The 19,633-nt window shown below is 36.9% G+C and overlaps 1 pseudogene; it reads right to left on the bottom strand.

The window, feature by feature from the left end:
* Nucleotides 1-218: 218 nt before the first annotated feature.
* LOC122748432 overlaps nt 219-19,633 on the bottom strand; it is a 45,583-nt pseudogene continuing 26,168 nt past the window's right edge.

Genomic DNA, 19,633 nt, shown 5'->3' with positions numbered 1-19,633 from the left:
TACATGCTAAATTGGGTTGGTGGGCAGATGTCCCCATATGTACAGAACTAAATAAAGTAGATCTCAGGAGAGAAGTCTGAGTTTGCCTGTGATGTAGAAGGGAAGAAGAGGAAAAAATAGTTTGAGACCAGGAATTTATCCAGTTGTGTATCAAGGTGGTACAAGGTCTGGAATTGGGGGGGGAAAGGAAATGAAGCTGTTCTCAGTGGTAGTCACTTTCATGTAGTTTTCATCTGTTGAGCCTGGAGAGTCTTCTGTACCACATCCTCCCACTGGGCTTCTGAAATTTCCTGGGCCCAAGCAGGGACTCCTGGGGCAGGCAGACCTATTCCAGCCATTGTCCATCTCACCAACTCCACACATTCTGGGTCCGTCAGTGTGGAGCTTCTCCTGTTTGGTTCTATAGCTCCTTCCCCTTTCTCATCTTCATTCTCCACAGAAGGGTCAGGCAGGTGCATCCCCAGGCCCTTCCACTGCTGCCAGATCTATCTCTTCTTGCTCAGGGTCCTGGTTCAGAGGCTGGTAGGAATAGTCTATTGGGCCTGACACCAAGTCTTCAGGCTCTTCCTCAGGTTCTTCACTGTTCCAGTCACCCACCTGTGCCAGCTTTGGGGCCCTGATGCTGCCACAGATCCTCATTCTGCTCCTAACCCATGACTGAACCCCTTCCTCCTTCCTCATCCCTATGTAGGAACTATGCACTTTGTATTATCTTCTTTCACTGGCAAAATTCTATCACAGTGCTGTTGAATGAGGTGGCTACTGATAATGCTGATAACTGTAACTGTAATATTCTTCCTAGCAGTTGCTGTTTGTGACTTGGTTCTTATAGGTAACTATTATTAATGTAAGTCCTGTAATGTGGAGAGTAAAAGGTGACACTGACTAATGTATTAATTAAGATAATAGAAGAACAGTCAGAAAAGACTTTAAAGATTTAATGTTCAAAGCCATCATTTTACATATGAGAAAATGTAGGTCTACAGTGGTTAAAGTGACTTGTCTAAAGTCAGACAGGTATTAACTGGTAAAGGCAGAATTTGACCCTTGGCCTTTTGATTTGAAATCCATCAGTTTTTCTAATGCTGCTATTTTATGAGTGTACATTTTGACTCCTTAGCAAGATTGTAAATTCTGTAAAGACAGGATACAAGTCTTGGGCTTCACACACACACACACACACACACACACACACACACACACACACAGAGTTGATCATGTAAAAATATATATTTGTTGAATTGATAGATGGATGTATGGATAGATGTATGTATGTATGGATGGATGGATGGATGGATGTGGGTGTGTGACAGTAAGTGATTAACTATCAGCTCTTTTTTTGGGAGGGGGGCAGGGCAATGGGGGTTAAGTGACTTGCCCAGGGTCACACAGCTAGTAGTGTCAAGTGTTTGAGGCCAGATTTGAACTCAGGTACTCCTGAGTCCAGGGCTGGTGCTTTATCCTACCAGCTCTTTAGAAAATAAAAAAAGAAACACACTTTTAGTTAAATCTGCATTATTAACATTTTCCCCATCACTTTCTTAAGAATAGACAATCAACAAAATAATCAATCAAGGCCTAATTTGTAATGTTTATCACTTTTTGAGGTATAAAATGCTCACACTGAAAAGTTAACAATCAAATCTTGAGAGCTGATATCAACTGGCTCTAGTACAGTCCTGGCTGTTGGATGAATAGATGGTGACAGTCAATGCTTGAATATACACTTAAAGTTTAGGTTTTTGTGCAAAAACTAAATGGTCTTTTAGAACTAAAATTGCATAGAAGCCTTAGAAGAATATCTATAAGAATATGGCTGTGGTTGTCACAGCTAGAAAATATTTTTGAAACTATGGGTAGGGCAGTAGTGCACAGAAGGTTTACTGGGTGGAACAATTATTCCAGGCAATCCATTGTGTTAGCTTGAGAAGGGAGCAAAATTGGTAACAGCTAACACAGTCAGCACTATGGCTAGAGACATCTGCATCAATAGCAACAGGTGAGCTATGTTGTGATGCCAGAATTGGAATGCAGGGACAATATACAGCCAGGAGATTTAAGGATTAGGAAGGACTATTACATGTTTCCAGTGGATAATTAAACTGCCAAATTTAGTGCCTGTTGGCAGTTTGTGGTGTTCATAGTCAGACCCAATATAAACCCTTACAACATAGCTTTCTGAGAAATTCATGTGTTGTGGGTGTGTTTCTCTCCCCCCCCCCACCCCCATGGGTATGACCAGTAGGGACACAGCTGGGAAAGTAGTATGAATAACTGTATTTTTATTTGCCCATTTATTTAGTATGCTGTCCACAGGGTCTCTTCCAGCATGTGCCAGGTATGCCTAGGCACACCTTAATGTCTTCAAAAGACTGGCTTTGTGTTTTAATTCAAGTTCAGGATGTGCTCATTTACTTTTAGATTAGTTTATTATATTTGTTAACTAAATTTATTGAGTTTCATGAATACAAACAATATACATCTAAACTAAGAATTATATATATATGCATATATATACATATACATACATATATACATACATACACACACACACACACACACATATATATATATATATATATATATATATATAGCTGTTTAAAAAAGAAATAATATTTCCTTGGTGTGCACCCTGTGACATGTGCTGCACATAGCTGTGGCTGTGACATTACATGAAACCTCTTCTATTACTACAGGAAGAGGGGGAAAGGTCAGTTTTCTGCTAAGGTTTGAGTTTGTGATGATAAGGAGACAGGAGTTAGCTTGGGTTTCTTTGAAGATAAGGCAATTAAAATGAGCTCATGCTCTGTTAGCCTCAGGGTATGTTAAAACCCCATAGATACAATATATTACAAAGTCTTTTTACCTACAAATTTCTTTTTCAATGGTTTCTGTTTCATAGAATTAGAATCACAAAGAACCTCATAATGGGAAGGGTCCTTAGAGACCATTTAGTTTAAACCATAAATGGAGCCATTTATGCATGTCAGGCCCCCACCTCCATGACCATATAATAACTTATTTTTATTCACAATATCCCTGGCATAGTCATGTTTGACCCAGGAATTTGAAGTTCTTAAATGAGTATTTCATTATATTTCCATACCATAATCCTCCTTTTTTTCCCTGATGTTCTTGTATATATCTTTCTGTCTCCTATGTTACTTCTAATTGTGGTAACAGAGTTTCTTTTTGTTGTTGTTTTTTTTGTTTTTGGTTTTTGTTTTTCTTTTGTTTTGTTTTGTGGGGCAATGAGGGTTAAGTGGCTTTCCCAGGGTCACACAGCTAGTAAGTGTCAAGTGTTTGAGGCCAGATTTGAATGCAGGTCCTCCTGAATCTAGGGTCAGTGCTATATCCACTGTGCTACCTAGCTGCCCCCAGTAATGGAATTTCTAAGTATTTCAGAGAACTGGATCCTCTTTACAAATAGTCATTATGGCATTAAAGCCCTAGTAGTACATGACACTGCATTCAATTCTATTTAAAGTATAATGAGAAATGATACTCTTCCCTTACCAATTTGAAATTTAAAATCTAAGGACATAGACACTCATTCTTTATAACTTGCCACAGGATGATAGTTAGAACTGGAAGGAACCTGAGAGATTATCTAATCAGACCATTAACATAAAATACGTGGAAACTGAGGACTAGGTAATTTTCTAATGGCCACATAGATAATTGAAATAACATATCAAAATGACAGTCAGGGGGCAGCTAGGTGGCTCAGTGGATAAAGCACCAGCCCTGGATTTAGGAGGACCTGAGTTAAAATCCGGCCTCAGACACTTGACACTAACCAGCTGCCTGATTCTTGGCAAGTCACTTAACCCTCATTGCCCACCCCCCAAAAAAATGTCATTCAAAAAAAAGGTTTTTAAGTATTGCAACAAATGAAAATTTGGGGACAATTTTGAGCCTTGTTGTGAAATCAACTTTTAAAATGCTATCTATAGGTCAAATTAATAAGACAGAACACTGCTATAGGTAATTTTTAAATTAAGCCACTCATGTTTCAACACAAAGTCTTGAGAAAGGTATGATATTATTACTGCTTCAAAAATGTTGGCAAGATTGGAAAGCCTCAATAAGGAAAGACATTCAAGTCTCTACATCTTTCCTGCACCTAACACAAAGGAGAATATAAGGGATAAAAAAAATCTGCTCTTGAGATGATTTGTGTTACAAGAATTTAGACAAAAAAACAGTAAGCAGAGAAAGAATGTGAACACAGCTTTTTTTTACCCCCTTCTGTTACAACAGTTTCTTTCCATTGAATTTTTTTTCAGTAAGTTTCTCAGAATCTGAATGAAATACACAAATGGGTTGGCAGTAGAGGCTACAGAATACTTAACAAACCCCTGTCTTAAATTGTGCAGACTCTCTTTTGAAGAGTCATATCCTGTGAAATCTTACTGTTGCCAGACTGCTGTCTGCTTAATTAATGACAATATCAGAGTGGACTGGGGAATGAGAATTTGCTCCTACAGAAATTCTTACTAACATATAAAAGCACAAGCATGGAAGCTATGTTTGCAATCTATGTATAGGCTGCTTCCAATTTATGAATGGTTTTGCTGGAAAAGTTGACATTTAAGTCAATTGTCTGGAACTTGGAATCTATTTTGCTAGTCCAGTCCACAAAAGCCAGTTTAACCCAATACAATTCAAGGATAATACTGTACTAAAAGGGCTGAACTGTAGCCCCTATATATCATATGTGATCGTATTTCTGTGGGAAAATATCTTTAGGGTTCTAACTTGATATGCCATTAAGAAATGTTTCCCTACCTTTCTTTGGACATAGAACTGGATATGGTGCTCTCTCAACTTCTAGTCGTTGATGATAGATCTATGGCTCTACGGTTTGTGGTTCTACCAGTGTGAACAAGCAAGTGAGAGACAGAGAGAGACAGAGAGACAGAAAGGCACATACACAGAGATGGAGAGAGACAGAGATTGGGGCTCTAGGTGATTGAGGTAATTCAGTTAAATTTAATTTCACAAGCATTAAGTGAGGTCTGTGGCATATTTTCATTCAGCTAGTCACTGAAGATTCAAAGACAAAAAGGAAGCAGTCTAATAGTAAGTCGAAGAGTTTACATTCTACTGAAGAGAAATACCATGAATACGGATTCAAACTCCAAATAATATATGGAGTAAATACAAAGTAATTTCAGGGGTAGAGGCAAGGTACTAACAACTTGGGGGACCAGGAAGGTTGTCCTGTGGGAGGGCAGTAAAACCTGAGCCTTAAGGAGCTCTACGGGACTTTTGCTGAAACATAATGTTGGGAAAACTTTTAAAGGCTGGCCTGACTTCCTGACTCCACCTGGGGCTGTTTTCATTTGCACCAGACATATCAATCCAATTCTAGACCATTGCAAGAGATTCGAGGGAGGTGGGTGGTTGGGGAGCAGCCTCACAGACATTCTCTGATTGTGCTTATGAAGTAAACACACAGCTCTCTTGCACACTTTCTAGGAGTTTTTCCTGCTAATAACATTGGAAAACAGAGATGTAAAAGATTTCCAGCCAGTCCTACCGCCAACCCCTTTCCATTCTATTTTTCACTTAAGTTATATAGTGAAATTTGTACACAGGTGCTAATGTTATAGTGTTTAAGTATACAGATCAGGAAAATAGGGTCACACATCATAGGCTCTAGAACTGAAAGGGACCTCAGAGGCAATCTAAGCCAAGTTATTCAGTTTACAGAAGAAGAAACTGAGATTCAGTGAGATTAAATCACTTGGCCAAGTTTACACAAATGGTGAGCCTCAGAGAAGGAATTTGAATCAAGGTCAGGTCCTGTGACTACATAGTCAGTGTTCACTCCACTTTACAAAGTTGGTATTAATATCCATAACTAACATTGATTTAGCATTTTAAGGTTTGTAGAATGCTTTCATCAGTTTTCAGGGCAAAAGCAGACTCAATCTGTACTGAGATTTCATCACTGGTTTCATCATCCTATTATCTATGGAATATAGTGCTAGGATCTGGAGGAGATACAAAATTTATATGGAACCGATTTTTTGCTTTTATGTGGCTTAAGGTACTTGTACAGATAATAATAATATACAAAGTTTTATAGAAAGTAGAGGTGAGAGATGTATAAAAAATAGCATTTTGGTGTCAGGGGAAAGGTTATTAATGATAAAGAGGATTCATCAAAACTTCATGGAAGAGTTTTTGGTGTTTTGTTGTTATTTTTATAGTATTAAAAACATGAGGGAGGATTCTTCAGATGTAGGCAACAACATGAATAAAGATAATAGGATAAGAAGGCATGACATGTTCAAGGGATAAAGGACACTTTGACCCAACTTTAGAGCATCTAGAAGGAAGTAGAGTTATAGGATCATAAATCTAGAACTGAAAAAGACCTCAGAGATCATTGAATCTTAAGAAAACTGAGACCTAGGGAGATTAGGTGACATCCAAGATCACATAGATAAAATGTCCGAGATAGGATATAAACCCATGTCCCCTAATTCCATTAATCTTTCTTTGGCACTGGGGACATTGTGTCATGAACATGGACTGCGTATAGTAAATATGACTCATTAGAGATGCTTGTACAAAAAGGAGAGAAAGGAAAAGAGTGAGTGTTTATTTTCAAGTGTCCCACAGGGATGATTGGTCATAAACCTACATTATTTGAGATACTGGGGTTCAAGGAAATCTGTCACCTCAGCCAAGCTCACTCTTTTCATGTCCCACATACTGAGCCAGGTAGAATGGGCATGTCTCTGAATCCCCATTGACAATTACAGTCCCTTGCTCTACTGTGATCATTCAGCAACCTTCTCTCTTCTGAGGTCCCTCCACCCTTCTATATCACTCTATCTAGATTCTTGAGGCTACCTTCTGCCAGCCTCCAGGTCACATTTCCCTCTTTTTTCAAGGATTTCAGTAGCTGACTCATAGTTTTCTTAACTACCTCAATTCCTTCCCTCATGTTGCTGACTTCAACATTCATGTATGTCCCTTCAAAACTCCTGGCCTCTATGTTAATTGACCTCAATCCTCATTATATTATTTTTCTCTCTACTTTAGTCATCTTGAAATGGGGTCACATGTTGGCCCTGAGCATCATTGTAAACTGCTCTACCTCCATAGTATTGAACAATAGCATTTTCCTTTTGAATCATAATCTTGTGTACTTCCTTTTCTCTCTCTGCCTCCCTCCATATAAAACCATTCTTTATCTTTACCACCCATATCTTCCATCACTCTTTTCCCAGCCTCACTTTCTTATTTTCAAGGTTAATTCTATAATTACTTAGATAAATACATCATCACCCTCTGCTTTTATTTAAACCTTCTCCCCTTTCTCTTACCACTACTTATAGAGTATTCAAGGTTTGATATTAACTTAGGAGACCTTCATTTCTTCAAAGATTTATGCTTGGCTCTGAGCTATCTAATAATTTTGTGAATGACTTGACAGGGACTTTAGTGACATAATAATCACACTTGCAGTTGACATAAAGATAGGAAGGATAGCTACAATGCCATGTAAATTATTTGGACAAAATAATATGATTTGACTTTTACCATAAAGCTTATAACTTTTACCTCAAAAAAACCCCAAACAAACCCAAACAACTTTTTAGTTGAGATATGTATTTTTTTTTGCTGCAATTGCTGGTTTTACATGATTTGCCATTAACTTCATAAGATTTTGATACCTATTCTTTAATTCTTATCATAAAACCACACTTTTGTTACATTGGATATTCTGTGTACTTTTGACAAGTATTCTGTTTTCCTAATTATAGTCTTGATTATAGCTCATACATTTTCAATGAGGTTTGAATTAAGCAAGTTGACAAGACACTGATGCATGTTTTTCTCCATGTTTTTATTTCTTAACCTTTCATGGCATTTGGCATGATTTAAGGTTATATTATAGTTCTTCAGTAACATTTGGGAATTTCTATAATTGTAGAATGATTCATATTCTTAGTATACAAATTATGGATCAGAATACATTCTTCTTTCAATAAGTGCAAAATTTTCAGGCCCACTAGAAGTAAAATACATGCTCAAAATGTTTTTCTGTTTGATATTTTACAACTTACTCAAATTGGAGAGGAAACATTAACAAGCTCTACAGTGGCCTTATCTTTTTTGAAAGTCTTTGCTTGTTTGCTGAGAATTAATTAGGTGATTTGGCAGGAATACTTTGTCATTTCCCGGTGCTGTTTTTCTACTTCAACTTCATTTTTCCTTGAGCTTCAGTGAAATTGATTCTATTTCATTATGGGTTTAGATGATCCTTGAAAATTTTGACTTTAGACATTTTGACAATTTTAGACTATTTTGACAACTAGTATAATATCTCTAACAGTCATTGCTCTTTAAGAGGCATAACTTAGATTGACACTTTTTTGAGAACCCCAGAATTAATAATATAGCAAAGTAGAATAATGAAATGTATGTATGACCCCAAATCCCACACAAATATAGTTGAAAAAAACGAACAGATCAATCCAATTTCATCTGGTTAAGGTCAGATATTCTGAGTCATACTATTATCAGAAACCAGCATATACACATGACCATTGATATCACAAAATTAAACCATGTCAAAAATTGTTTGACCCAAGTCATTCACATAAAATTTTAACACTGCAGTCTAAAGATGTGGTCCCAAAATCCTTCATGAGACTAGAATGCTAAGCTACAGTTAATTAAGGTGATTTTTAAGGTAATATTTAACTGTAATGAATATAAGGTCTTAAATCTGGATAAAAAAAAACCTATTCAAGTTTAAGTCAGTAGAGGTATGGTTGCATAACAGTTCTCCTGAGTTGGGGGGGGGGTTGAGGGGGAAGATCTATGTGTTTTCATTGACTAAAAGCCCAATATAAGTAAATATGTGTCATGGAAAATAACCAAACAAAAGCATATTGCAACTCTATGCTGTATTGAGTCATAATATTCAGCAATAGGGAAGTGAAACTTGCATTGCATTGGTCAAATCAAAACTGGAACCTAGCACTAAGTTCTAGGTGGTACATGTTTGGAAAGACATAGTGAAAATGAAGGGCAAACAGGGTGGTGAAAGACCTAGAGATTAAATCATATTCAGGGTAGTTGAGAGAATTCATGATATGCAGCCTGGAGAAAAGAAGACTTAAGGAAGGCATGATAGTGTAAGGTCTAAAATTCTAACTGTTATGTCTAAAATCTAATGAGTGGTCTCCTTAAATTAGGAGCTTTATCAAGAGTTTAGCCTTTTAAGTATTTATTAAAGTGCATTAGAAGTCAGTGAAGAGAAAGAGAGAGGTAAAACAGCTTTTTTCTAGCTATCTAAGAGCCAGCCTCTGTCCTCCCTCCAAGCCCCAAGTCCGGTAACAAAAGACCTCCCTTCTCCATGGCTTCTCCCAGAAGCCCTCTGTCAGACTGGAAGCAGGGCTGTCCACACACACATCTCCAAGCTAATTGGCTGGTAGCACTGATTGACATGACCCACAGGTGGTAGACATGACTTCCTGATGTCAACTTGACCTTTGAAACCCCAGAAAGGTCACTTCTGGACACTAAGTTACATGGTTTCTTTTCAGGCCAGAGCTCACAATGTCCCTACCAGCAGGGAGTGTCATTCCAATTCTCACAGTAGCTTCAAGGGGCTATAATTTTCAGAGACCTCATATGGAAAAGGGATTACACTTTTACAACTTAGCTTCAAATGACAAACTAGAAGCCTTGAGTGGGAGGTTTTTTGTTTTTTTTTGTTTTTTTAAATTTTCACTGACTACCACAGTGACATACCCATAGTAGGGGCTTTATAAATGTTTGTAAAGTTGAAATGAACAGTAATTAACCTGTGCCGATGGAATATAGTCAAAATGAATAAACTGAATAGTATAAATCAAATATTTTCCTGAATGAGAGTTGTGGTCAACAAAATGTAAACTTCTAGCATTTCATATCAATACATTAATCATTGAGTGTCATCATAGTACAAGGGAAGGAGGCATAGGTCAAGAGCAAAATGATCTGAATTCTTATGATAAACTTGGAACCTTCATTATGTGTGTGTTCTGAGCTAAACTACTTCACCTCTCTTTGTCTGAGTTTCCTCATCAGTAAAATGACACTCAACCCAAGGTACTTTGGGTATTTTGATTCTATAATGCTCTTTATGAAAAGGGAATTCCATATTCTGCTATCATCACTATATTTTTCTAAGGGCCTAACACAATGCCATGTATCCTCAAAAGTGAACGAATGATGATTTTGGTGTCTTCCATATTTTTAGCTTTAAGGATGCCTAATAAACCTCTTTCCTGCTGAATATTGAGAGAAAATTGATTGGTACAGCTGGGAGGAATGAATTTCTGGCAGAGAAAGTTGTATGTAAAATGTGTTATAAAAAAGACAAGCAAGATGACTTCAAAAAAGCCTGGAAAGATATGTGTGAAATGACGTATAGTGAAGTGAGAAGAACCAAGAGAACATTGTCCACAGAGATAGCAATATTGTTTGATGAAGAAATGTGAAAGACATAAATATTCTCAACAATATGATCCAAGACAATCCCAAAGGACTATTGATGAAACATTCTATCCACCTCCAAAGAAAGAACTGATTTTGATGGAACAGACTGAAGCATGCTATTTTTAATTTTCTTTCATTTTTTTCTTTTAATGAAGTTTTCTTGTGCAAAATGAGAAATAAGGTAATGTTTTACATTATCATACATGTATAGCCCATGTCTTATTGCTTGATACCTCAGGTAGAGTGGAGAGGATGGAGACAAAGTGGGATACAAATTGGAACACCAAACTATAAATAAAATGTTCATTATATTTAAATGAATGAATGAATGAATGAATGAATGAATAAGTAAATAAATATTATAAAAGCTAGATATCTATGGCACTTAAGGAAATGATAATTTCTTATCAAAGGTTAAAAGCATATCTGCAAAATCTAGCCAAAATACAAATAATAATATTGTAGGAAAAGTTAAGGAACCAGTGAAGAATTTCATCCTCAAGTCATTACCATGATGACATGGTAACAGAGGTCTCTCCAATATAATTTGACTTTCTGGAAATTGAGTATTAGAAACAACAGTAGAATAAATTCAACTTTTTAGGCCAAATTCCCTATGATGTGCTTCCCTATTTTACAAATGAGAAAATTAGAGGATGATGAAATGGACTACTTTTTCCTCAGTCACTCTGTTGTCATTTGGAACCAAGTGAAAAAAAACAACTTCATGTCACTTCAGTTCAGATCTTCTTTTAGCTCCTTCAATCATCCTGATGTCTTTTTCAAAATATTTCTCTGTCTCAGGCTCCTGGTAGTTAATTTTACAAACATTTATTAAGTACTTGCCATGGCAGTTAACAAGGAAATGTGATGGGTGCTGGGGATACAAAAATAATAAAATAAAATAAAATAGCACCTACCTTCAAGAATCTTACATTGAGGGGAATGAGGCCTGGGGAAGGTGGCTATTCTAGGATAAAGTAAGTAAATCATCTATGTACCATAAGTATATATCCATCCCTTTCAAAATAACTGATTGCCCAGGGAGGATTAAGACCCCATTGGCAAATATGGGTTATAATGATTTTTACCTTATGGGAGATATTAATCTGAATATTAGTTTTTATTATTTAAAATGTTATTTGTGGAAAGGGACCATTGATAGCTAGCCAAGAGCTACATTATGTCAGCTGCCATGCTCTATAAACTGATTACACACCTTACATAAATAATCTGTGGTCACTTAATTATGCTCAATGCAAATATAGAGAAGTGAAATTTATTTCCAAATGAGCAATTGCCAATTCATTTTAGGCAGAAGGATTAGTGGAAATGCCCCATTGTTATTTTAGAACATAACTGTTAAACATTTTAGATGAAATAAATTTTGCTCATTCTCCACAGAATGAATACAATCTACTTGGTTTCTTTAGTGGAAATAATTGCATAAAACTGTTCTAAAAAGTGCTCACAAACCACACCATAAACTGTTGGCAGAAGAAACTGTATAAATTGTAAACAGATATTGAAGCAGGTGTATCAGTTGCCAAAAGAATGTTTTTCATTCAAATTCAACGTAGAGCATATTCTGAAACACCCTGGGGTTCATGACATTAAAATGCTGAAGACATTAATATTTGCCTCGACATCAAAAAGTAATTTCAATCAATCATTCATTTAAAAAGTATTTGTTAAGCACCTACTATGTGTCAGGAATTTACTTAAACACTGGGAATACAATTCTCCCAAGGAGTTTAGCATCTGTCCAGGAGAGACAATGTGCAAGGATTCTGGTTTTCACAAAAAGTAGACAAAATTGACACCAGATAATTTGATGATTTTGACAGAAATGTCAAGATAAATATTCTAACATCTCTTAAAAAACTTACATATTTCCAATGTTATCAATTTGGAATTGGAGAACCAAGATTTCATTCTCAGCTCTGCCACTCTATCACCTTGGGCAAATCCCTTCCCCACTCTGGGCTTCAGTGTTTTTCAACTGTAATATAAATTGTTGGAATTATTGACCTCCCACCCAATGACCCCCTCCCAGCTTTAAATCCATGATATAATATTTCTGTCATTCACTATGGTGCAGTACTGATTACGGATTTGCTCACAGGTTTATTATCTTTGGCTCTAGTTGATAATTCTGACTTCATTCCCATCTCAAGTGCCACAAGAAGTATCAGGGACACAGAAGCCCAGTGACCCATCCTCCAGGGCACACCACGTGGTTACCATAAATCAGTCACAGTGGGAAGCTTCTGTGAAGAGCAGAGATATCATGAGGTTCAGGAGAGCAAAGGACAGCTAAGTGAGCCATTATCAGAGGAGCCTTTGTTGTCTGTGAGTAATTTCCTTTCTCTACTGTCCCTCCAGGACTACATCTCTCCATTACCAATAAACTGGGGCTTGACAAACATTCCATTATTGTGCTGCACTCTGTCTGTGATCAGAGCCCCAGGTATCTCCAAGACTCAGGCCAAAACTTGATCTTCAGCTATCAGGCCTTAAGACGTTAGCCCTAAGGAGCAATCCCAGGACCAGTGACTCAAATACCAGACCTCTTGCTATCAGGACTTCACCTACAGAAAAGGCCCCTGACACAAAGAATCTTCCTTGCCCGGAAGCCAACTTTGCCATTCATAGGACTCTTAAGGGGGGAGTGCTAATCAAAAGCTTCACCACTCCCATATTCTGGCTAGAGAACTCTTAAGAAAAATAGCTTCCTGTGGAAAAAAAGACCTTTCTCCTTTGCTATCATCCCTTATGTTCTCATATTCATCTACCTCAGCCCTGCCTCTTCCCATCCTGCTGCGCCATCTTTTTTCTTTGTGTTTTGCACCTTTCAGACCATCATTAACAAACTGGCTTTTATTCTGGGCCAAAGGTTCTTAGCCTTTTTGTGTTTTAGGAATCCTTTTGGCAGTCTGGTGAAACCTATGGCCCCCGTCTTAAAATAATGTTTTTAAACACATACATAAAATACACAAGATTACAAAGAAAATACTTTTATCAAATGACTAAAATCAAGTGAAATGCAGTTTTCAATAAATATATCACTACATTTCAATATCTAGATATCTATATCTATCTATCTGAGCCAGATAGGTAGTGCAGTGGATAGAGCAGTGCCAGGACTGGAATCAGGAAGCATCATCTTCTTGAGTTCACATCTGGTCTCAGACACTAGCTGTGTGATCCTGGGCAAATCACTTAACCCTCTTTTCCTAAGTTTCTTCATTTGTAAAATGAGCTGGAAAAGGAAATGGCAAAGAATTCTAACATCTTTGCCAATAAATATTTGCTGTCTGTGAGGTGGCTAAAATTCTAGCTAGTCTGTCTAAAAATCTAATGAGGGGCAGCTAGATGGCGCAGTGGATAGAGCACCGGCCCTGGAGTCAGGAGTACCTGAGTTCAAATCCGGCCTCAGACACTTAATACGTAACTAGCTGTGTGACCCTGGGCAAGTCACTTAACCCCAATTGCCTCACTAAAAAAAAAAAATCTAATGAGTAGTCACCAATGAATTAGAAGCTTTAGCAAGAGTTTAGACTTTTAAGCATTTATTAAGGAGAATAAGAATTTGGTGAGGAGAGAGAAAGAGGCCTAGATTCATCTATCTATCTCAGGGAGCCAGCGTCTCCAGCTCCACTCCACTTGAGGTCCCTGCCTAAAGAGAGAGAGAGAGCCTCACCCCTTCTTCGTCCCACAACCCTTCTGTGAAAACCAGAAACATTCTGTCCATGCACACACAGCTCTAAGGTAATTGGCTGGTAGCTTTGATCAACAGTATCCACGAGCAAACATCATTTCCTGACACCAAGGAACTGACCTTGCAAGCCACATGGCTTGTCCTCAAATACCTTCTCCTCATGGTGGAGCTTTCCCACAGTATCTCTCCAGCAGGGGGCATCACTCCAATTCTCACACCAAGGAAACCCCAAATGAGGTCATGAAGAGTTAGGCATGACTGAAATAATTAAACAGCAACATATATCATTTCTCTATGTATATATGTATTATATATCTACCAATCTCTCTCTCTCTCTCTCTCTCTCTCTCTCTCTCTCTCTCTCTCTCTCTCTCTCTCTGTCAGACCCCAGGAACTATTTTCTCTGGCATTTTGGAAATCTTCAGAGACTCAGGTCTCCCTAGAAGACACTATACCCCTGTCCATCCTATCTAGAGTATAATACTCCTTTTCCCATGCCTGAAGAAGGAATAAGGGTATGCATACTTCTTTTCCCTCTCCTGCCATTTCCTGACCGTCCTTCTGCCACCATCATACAGCAAATTCTCTTCCACTGAGCTGTCCACCATCTAGAAAGGGTGAGAAACCAGATATTGGTGGTAGTTCTCTACTGGCCCTAATGCCATTCCCTCTTCTTAAGGAATTGAGTACCTGTAAATAATAATTTTCTGAAGTCCATCACCACCTTTATGCTTGCAGGACTTCATTCTTATATATTGATATGTCCTCAAGCAGACTCACCTCCTTGTTCATCAACTTAATCATCCCCAGTGACCTACACTTCAGTTATAAAGATGATTGTATCTTTGATCATACCATCATCACCCATAAATGTTTTAAAAATCATTATTAAGAATTTCAAAATTCTATTTTACTATAACTACCCATTTTCCATATCTTCATGAATCTTATTCACCTTAAAACTATTTTTTGTTTTCAACATTACCTGTATTTCCTATATCACTCACTGCCATCTCAGATACCACTATTTAGACTCTACTCTTCTCCTTTGACAATTTTGCTCTATATTTAGTCAGCTAAACTAGACACTGTCCTCTATGCTCTGCCTTTTAGTTACTGTCTTTTCATATGGAGCAGTTTGTTGCAGAATTTTCTGCTTTGCTCAGAGTTGAAAGAGAAACATTTTCTTTGACTCAGAGTCCTCAGATAATTGTTTCTCATTTTTAATGTGAGAAGCTGTAGTATATTAAAATGATGTGGATATCAGTGCTCTTTGTTACAATTTTCATGTTAACATAGCTAAAGTCATGGATTCCAACAAGTTGCCACATGAGTTCCTAACATCTTAGGAACACTAGGTTATTTATGATCAGATTCTTTTCTTGCCTAAACCTTAAGCTTTCTATTCTCTAATCCATTTTTTTCACTGATCATGTTCAGTCATTGCTAATTATGTCCAACACTTCATGACCCAAAGTGGGGTATTCTTGGCAAACATATTGGAGTGGTTTGCCATTTTCTTCTCTAGCTCATCTTGCAAATGAGGAAACTGAGGCAAAAAAGGTTAAGTGACTTGCCCAGAGTCACACAACCAGTATATGTATGAGGCCAGCCAGATTTGAACTCATGAAGATGAGTCTTCCTGATTCTAGGCTGATCACTCCATCCAAAGTACCACCCAGCTGCCAGTTTTCTTACTAGTCATAATCAAAGGAGAGTCTAACATATGTTCAGGTAGGGCCTTCCCTTCATATTCATATTATATATCTCTATTAGGATGCTTTAACCCAATTTCTCCAGCTATTATTCTACTATTATACCAGAAATTATACCACTTTAGAAGATTTTTTGACCTCTCTGATCCTTGACTTTTTATCCAAAAAATAAGATAGAAACAGCTGCTTTTGCAAAACTTATTGTTGTTATTATTACTTGTAATACTAAAGTGATCCTGCAGAGGATGAGCTTACATCCTAATATTTTATTTAATGACAGAAAAAGCCCAGTTATTTTACCTACTTTTATAATAATTCAAACAATCATAAACATAAAGGAAAAGCATGATGGCAATTTGTCCCACTACCATATATCTCTCCCTGAACTCCAATGAAAAAGATCAAAAGAATGAAATAACTATAAAGTCTTAGTATATAAATTGATGGACCAAAGATTTCCTTAATGTAAGTAAATCTAATCAATGCAGATTGCAGCTACCTATTAAGAGGTATTTAGGTAACCTCATGTTCAGGGGAAATAAGCAAAAATAAGTTCAGTAATATATGCACTGAGGAGAAGATGATGAATGTGTTGAGATCTGTCAGACCTGACAATCAATCACTTATGGTGATTAATACTTAGACAAAAGATACTATAACAAAGAAACTAGAAAGCATGTCTAAAGATTAAAAAAGTATCCAAGATGGTGGTTTAGAGGCAACCCAGCTGAATTTGTTCAACGTCTCCCTACAAACAATTTTAAAATAATAGCTAAATAAAATTTTGGAGTAGCTGAGCCAACAAAAAGTCAGGGTGGGGCATTTTTTTTTGTCCTAAGAAAACTTAAGAGGTCATCAGGAGAAGTTTGTGACATGGGAGTGGATCCCTGATAGAAGCCCACAGACATGGTGACTTCAATAGTGGCCTTACAGCAGTAGTATCTTTGGGAGCTCTCAGCCCAGAGATAGTAAGGGGTGGGACATGTCAGACAACTGGTCAGAAAGAGATTATAGGGGACCTTTTGCTGACACTGAGTACAGCTGGCACTGATTGGCAATTTTATTGCCCATAGGCAGTTCTGGGTTGAAATTCCATGGTGGAGAGGAGGGTTGGGGTGGATCATAAGGAATCAGGGGTCCTAGACAGAAAGCAAAGAGAGCTCTAGCCTGGTGGCTGCAAAGGACCAGGATCCCTTTCTGGGTACAGATCAGAGTGCAGACCAAGAGAGCAATGACCAAACCTCTTCCAGGATCATATGATCTAGGAAACTCCAAAAACTTGTAGTGTCTAAGAATTAGCTCTGAAAACAAAAGCAAAAAATGTCTGAAGTTTGGGACAACACCTCACTACCCATTAGTGAGCAGAGCCCAACTTTAATATGAAGTTCAAAGTCAAGAAATAGTCTGGAAAAATGAGCAAACAGTAACAAATATTTGGTGATAAAAAGTTATTACAGTGCCAGGGATAAAAAGTCAGAAGAAGATAACAATGTGAACAGGGCTACCCAAAATAGCCTCAAAGAAAACTGCTAACTGTACCCAAACCCAACAAGAATTGCTGAGATAGTAAAAGAAAGAGATAAGAGTGATAGAGGAAAAATTGGGAAAATAATTAGTGATGCAAGGAAATATGTTAACAGTTTGGTAGAAGAGGCACAAAAATATTAAAGAAAATAACACTTGAAAAAACAAAATTGACCTACTGGTAAAAGACACTCAAAAATTCACTAAAACCAAAAAACAAAGACCAAACAAACAAAAAACTCCTTAAAAAACAAAATTGGCCAAATGGAAAAAAAAAGTATAAAAGTTCACTGGAGAAAATAATTCCTTAAAAATTACAATGGGGCAAATGGATGCTAATGACTCTATGAGACATAAAGAAACAATAAAACAAAGCCAAAAGAATGAAAAAAATAGAAGAAAATGTGACCTATATCATCAGAAAAACAACTGACCTGAAAAATAGATCAAGGAGAGATAATTTAAGAATTATTAGACTAACTGAAAGCAGGATCAAAGAAAGAGCCTAGACACGGTATTTCAAGAAACTATCTAGGAAAACTGCTTCAATATTTTAGATCCAGTTGGTAAAAGACAAATTCAAAGAATCTACTGATCATTTCCTGAAAGAGATCCCCAAATGAAAATTCCCAGTAATATTATAATCAAATTCCAGGGATCCTAGGTCAAAAAGGAAATGTTTCAAGCAGCCAGAAAGAAACAATTCAAATATCATGGAACCACAGCTTTACATGGATCACACAGGTTTTAGCAGCTTCCACATTAAAGAGCAAAGGGCTTAGAATATGATATTCTGGGAGGCAGAGGAGCTAACCTATCCAACAAAACTGAATATCATCCTTTAGGTGAAAGTGAATATTTAATGAAATAGAGGACTTTCAAGCATTATTCCTAAAAATAGGGATAATCATATTTCTATCACCTCGCTCAAATATGATAATCTATGAAAAGCATGTTGCAAACTTTAATAGTACTCTATAAATATATGATTAACAAGGAATGTAAACTAAAGATATTAATGAAAAGAAGGAAATTCAGTCTCTTAGGTATCACTGGGATTTGGTAGAATATAAATAGACTAATAAAATAAAAGGTCATACCTTATTTGTGAGGAACAGGTTAAGGGGTATGTGTGTGAGTGTATGTGTGTGTATTTATTATTGTTGTTCATCCTTTGTTCTTGAAGTGAACCAGTGACATCACACATGATGTACACATCACAAACTTGTACATGGATTAGATTTAAGTGGGGGCAGAGTTATACAAAGTGGTAAGCCTCACTTTTTCTTCTAGAATTGTATATATGTGTTATATATGAATTATAATGCCCCCAAAGTCTTAGTTCAGTTATAAACTTTAATATTTGATGTATGTGAGGCTTTTTCTCCCCCCTCCACTTTCAATTTAAAATTCACTTGATCAATTCACCAAATGCACAAGAAAATACAATCTATGATATATATCATTCCTATGTCTGAAATGCAAAACTGCACTAAGACTTTTGGAGCATCTTGTATACATAAATACACAGAAACATGCATATGGTATAATCCATTGTTTATGAAGAAGTCTATAAGGAAATCTATGAGTCAGAGGATGGAATCTTGGGAAGACGATTTTGTAAGAATAAAATGGAATTTTAAAAAAGAAGCAATTTGTGATAAGAGCATGCTACAGACCACTTGAGCAGAAGGGAATGGGTAATGAATTCCAACAATGTATCATAAATTTATCATGGAGGCAGGATATAAGACAGACTGAGGATTTCAATTACATGAATATTATTGGAGCTCTTTCTCTATTTAAGTGGAGCAAATTAAAAAAACATATTTTTCATTTCCCTTTATGATAATTTCCATTTTCATTCGATTAATAATCAAGAGGTATTTATTAATTGCTTACTTTGTGCCAGGCACTGCATATATACGAAGACCAAAAAGAAGTCCTCACCATTAAGCAACTTATGTCAGGAGAAACAACATGGACACATATATGCATGTACCTGTGCACACGTTACATATATATATATATATACACATATATACATATATGTATATGCGTTGTTGTTGTTGTTATTGTTTGTCCTTCATTCTCAAAGAGGACCATGACTTGAGGAGGTAATGTGACTTGCAGTGAATTGGATTTAAGTGAGGGAGGG

This window comes from Dromiciops gliroides, chromosome 1 (assembly GCF_019393635.1).
Source record: "Dromiciops gliroides isolate mDroGli1 chromosome 1, mDroGli1.pri, whole genome shotgun sequence".
Taxonomy (NCBI): Eukaryota; Metazoa; Chordata; class Mammalia; order Microbiotheria; family Microbiotheriidae; genus Dromiciops; species Dromiciops gliroides.
Note: the sequence above shows the minus strand (reverse complement) of the source record. Positions and strands in the feature narration are given on the sequence as shown.